Consider the following 5110-nt stretch of genomic DNA (forward strand, 5'->3'; position numbering starts at 1 on the left):
TTCAGCTCCTGGGTCTGGAGTAGGGGCTCCTAGCAGGGGAGGATGGTCTCACGGAGTCCTTTCCCAGATCCGGGTTCATAACTGGGGAGGTGACAGCTCCTCATGCTACCACTTGTGGGGGGCCCTGGCACCCTGCCTGCCAGGTCCCAGGGTGACTTCTCATATGAGGGCTAAGAAGGCAGGTCTCCTGCAGGGCAAGGAGGGGGCAAATGGGGTCTTCTCCACTCCTCCCCAGCAATCCTGCACTTCTGGTCTGTCATCACAGCATCTCTAAGATCCATGAGTGTGAATTTGCTTTACCTTTGGATAACTAAATAGCCCATTTCTCTGAGTTCTTCCAAAGTAAATGCAGTCTGGGCAGATCTTTTAAAGGAAAAAAAATCAGGGAACGCCTCTGCTATGGAGGTTCCACCTCCAGAAACCAGGACCTGTTAGCAACCTTTCAAGCAGCTTTTCTGCTAAAAATTAAGAAACAAAAACTTAAATCCCATTGTGGGTAAGCGCTTGTTTTATGGGCTGATGCTACTTTAAAAAACAAAAACAAAAAAAGAGTGCCTTTACTGAAAGATAAAATATCTATTGTTGTTGAGTCTATTCTGGCTGAGATTAAAAAAAAAAAAAAAACCTCTATAATTTCTGCTGATATTTAGTGAGTGAGGTTTAAAGAGAAAATATCAAGAAAATTCATAATTTTTTAAGTGGCTGTTTTGAATTCTGAATTCTTGAATTTTGAAAAAAGCTATCAACATGGCTCCAGGTTAATAAGAGTCACTTGCAGGGGAGGTTTTGGGGACTGCTGGAAATGTGGTGCAACTGTCAAGAGCACGTAAGAGCTGCAAATCCAACCCTGAAACTAAGTATCAGCGGCGTGCTTGCTGGGTCACAGGGTAGATGTGATGAAAGCTGTCCTTGAGCACACATACACACGCACACACACACAAGATGTTTTCTGGAGTCTGTCTCTGCGTATTTGACATCTGTATCCCAGGTGGAGTGATGTGCGTATTCTGATGCTGGCTTCAGATCCATTATCCAACTCATGGGCGGAGTCAAGTTAAATGTGGAGAATGCAAACAAGTGACATTTCAGCCTGAGTTAATAGGATTCGTTTTTGACAGAGCAAATGACCTTTCATCACACAATTATCTGGAGATTTATAAAATGTCTTAGGAACCTGAAAACACACTTGTGATCAGAAGCACTTTTTATTGACAGATTTGGTTTTTGAAAAATGTGTCCTAGCGATGGAAAGTTAAACCAAGAGAAACTTTGAAGGAATCTATCAGCACTTTCGGAGAAGGCAATGGCACCCCACTCCGGTACTCTTGCTTGGAAAATCCCATGGATGGAGGAGCCTGGTGGGCTGCAGTCCATGGGGTCGCTAAGAGTCGGCCACGACTGAGTGACTTCACTTTGACTTTTCACTTTCCTGCATTGGAGAAGGAAATGGCAACCCACTCCAGTGTTCTTGCCTGGAGAATCCCAGGGACGGGGGAGCCTGGTGGGCTGTCGTCTACAGGGTCGCACAGAGTCGGACACGACTGAAGCGACTTAGCAGCAGCAGCACTTTACCCAAGTAGTCTACTTCTCGCCTTCTCTCTTGCTGGTATTTTAGTCCTGATGAAAACACTTACAGCTGGTTTCGTTTATTTATTTATTTATTTTTGATGTGAACCATTTTTAAAGTCTTTATTGAATTTGTTGCAATATGCTTCTGCTTTACGTTTTGTGTTTTTTTGGCCTCGATGTATGTGGGATTTTAACTCACTGACCAGGGGTCAACCCCACACCCCCTGCATTGGAAGGCAAAGTCTTAACCATTGGACTACCAGGGAAGTCCCTCTAAGGCTGGTTTTAAAAAGGCTCTTCTCCCCCTGAATGTCTGATCATTTTGGTAGCACTGGGTTCCACAAAGGTTCTGACTCTAGTCGGTTATAAAAACGGAGAAGTCTAAATACATCTGGCCATGTAACTTTCCATACGTTTTTACAATTTTAAACTTCCATCCATGTGTAGAATCACTTCTTTGCCAGTTTTGGTAGTACAATTAACAAAAAAAACTTTGCTGTTTGACAGATGACAATTGTACCTGACAATTGCTTTAATTTGGTAAAATTGAACATTTTCCCATCTACTTGTTTATTCATGATTCATTCTCTTTGGGGTGATCTCTATCTAAATCTTTTGCTCATTTTGTCTAGTCAAGAAATAGACAAATTCCTGTGAATTGCTTGGGGGGAAAGCTAGGAAGAGCTGATCAAAGAAACATTTTTTTTTCACAATTTGTCCAGATCCTTTCTTTATAAGGCAGATAGGATGTGGTCAAACTGGTTGCTGAACCAATGAGAGTGTGCACATTAGCAAACATCTTCTAAGGAAGTTGTGAAAGTTCCTCACTTGGAATTTTATTTTTTTGAAGTGTTGTCATATCTGAGTGTTTCCATAGCTTAGCATTTCTGTGGGCTTCCCTGGTAGCTAAGCTGGTAAAGAATCCGCCTGCAATGCAGAAGACCCCAGTTCTATTCCTGAGTCGGGAAGATCCCTTGGAGAGGGATAGGCTACCCACTCCAGTATTCTTGGGCTTCCCTGGTGGCTCAGATGGTAAAGAATCTTCCTGCGATGCAAAAGACTGGGTTTGATCACTGGGTTGGGAAGATCTCCTGGAGGAGGGCATGGTAGCCCACTCCAGTATTCTTGCCTGGAGAATTCCATGGACAGAGGAGGTTGCAAAGAGTCAGACAAGACTGAGCGACTAAGCACAGCACAGCATTTCTGGATCTTTGGATGAAAATTTCTGCTAAGGTATTATTATCAGGGTGGTCTTCTGAGGGAGAATTAGACAAATCTATTTAAGAAGGACATGCGGTAGTCTAGTAAGTCCTCCACAGTGGCAGCCGTGTTGGGCAGACAGCTCTGAGCAGTCCACAGAGGACACGGTGATGGCTGCTTTGCATTCATTTGGACCCGAAGATGGAGGTGGTGGTGCCTCTCCTGTAGGACCTACTGGATTGGCTGGTGTGCTTTTTAGACTATCTTTTCTTTAGAGTCTTGACCTCTTTTCTTCTTTGGATCTGGGTCCCTTTGTGACTTAAATAATAAACTCAACAAACATTTACCAAGTTCCTTGTGTACGTGAAACACTACTCTCGGGACTAAGGCTAGAGCAGTAATTTCTGCCCTTAAAGAGCTTCCATTCTAACGGGAGATGTGAAAACTAAACATATAATGGAGTAAGTTATGTATGTCTGAGTGTGATGAGAGCTGTGGACAAAAAGAGAGGGTGGAGCAGAGTGCAGGCAATGGTGGGGGGTGGGGGCGTAGTTTGTCTATCAGTAGCGTGGCCAGGATGGCCAGCGTGGTGGACGTCATTGAGAAGGTGAAGTTTTAGTAAAGACCCGAAGGAGGGGAGGGAATCAGTTAAGAGGTTATCTGGGGGAAGAGCAGCCAGGCAGAGGGCTCAGCTAGCGCAGGCTCGGCAGCAGGTGCATCAGGAGCCCACCTGGTCCTCCGCAGCCAGTGCATCCGGCCTGTGTTGAAGTGAGCATTAAGCTGAAGACAGTCCCCGTCCCTGGAGGGCTGCCCTTGGCTGACCAGAGCCATCTCCCCTCCATGAGATGCCTGAGCGGTGGTCAGTGACTGGCCGATGGGAGGGGGCACAGGTGCCCGGTGTCCTTGCCTCTGAGATGCAGCGTGTGTTCTGGAGCGCCCCAAGGACAGACTGAAGATAGACTTCTCCAAGTTCTGCCTAGCTTCTTCCCCTGATCTATCCTGCTTCCCTCTATGCCTGCCCTGCTGCCTGGAGTGAGAGTATTTTGTCGATAAATTGCCAGGCACAAGAAGCCCAGTCTCAGGCTCTGCTTCTAGGGAGTCTGACCTAAGACAACCCCAAGACCAGAGCTTGTCTCAAATGTCCAAAAACCAGCAAGGAAGCCACTGGGGCTAGAGCACACCTCCCGGAGGAATGTACACATTCAAACACACTTGCCTATAATTCTGCCTCGGACACTATGGAACTGGATTCAGCAGCCAAGGCATCTTCCAGGGCTCCTGCCTGAGGGCTGGTAGCCCCACAAGGTGACTTCCTGATACACAATCTGTGCATGCATGCTTAGTCACTCAGCCATGTTCGACCCTTTGCGATCCTTCAGACTGTAGCCCTCCAGGCTCCTCTGTCCATGGGATTTCCCAGGCAAGAACACTGGAGTGGGTAGCCATTTCCTCCTCCAGGGGATCTTTCCAACCCAGGGATCGAACCTGTGTCTCCTGCCTCACAGACAGCTTCTTCACCTGCTGAGCCATGGGAGAAGCCCCTGTATACCATCCATTCCTTCACCTAAGTTTTGGAAGGGTACCTTCTCAGAAAGAATTTTCTGTCTTCAATTAGGAGAAGCTACCTATTTGCATCTTTCCAAAGTCGCTTTCCTAGAAGATTACAGAATCCATCTACTATGAACTGAACCATATCCCCCGCAAAATTCGTATTTTGAATCCCTAAACTCAAGGTGAACAAAGAGCTTTCAGGAGATAAAGCTAGATGAGGTCATAAGGGTGGGGCTCTAATCCAATAAGATCAATGGCTTTATTAGAAGAAGGGACAGAGAATTCTCTTTCTCTGTCTCTGCTGTGAAGACTCGGAGAAAATAGCCATCTGTGAACCAGGAAGGAGTCTCTCACCAGCAACTAAATGATATGATATTTTGTTATGGAGTCTGAGCAGACCATCAAAACTGCAAAACCATCAGCACCACAAACATCAGCTTTGAAAACTCCAGCCTCATGTTTGTGAAGATCACTTTTGTGATCCTGTTGGGAGACAGTTCCTGCAATGCCCCTCACCCAAGCCAGGATGTCCTTGGGCGACTGACGGAGGGTTTACAAACGGGAGGCAAATCAGGACTTAATTTTCTATTTTCACACCTAACCATAAGATGGAAGCATTGTAAAAGGTCTGAAGCTAGAGACTGAGGGAGACATTTCTTAGAATTTTAATCATTTCCTGTGTAGCTGCTGTTCTGTGAATACACGGTAATCTCCTCTTGTACAGAAAATTAATTCTGATAGGTAATTGGTTTATTTTTTGATGTAAAGTGCTTAACCCACCTCCACATAT

The sequence above is a fragment of the Bos grunniens genome, chromosome 3, assembly GCF_055505025.1.
Source record: "Bos grunniens cultivar Pamir isolate PY7600 chromosome 3, Bosgru_T2T1.0, whole genome shotgun sequence".
In the NCBI taxonomy this organism is placed as follows: Eukaryota; Metazoa; Chordata; class Mammalia; order Artiodactyla; family Bovidae; genus Bos; species Bos grunniens.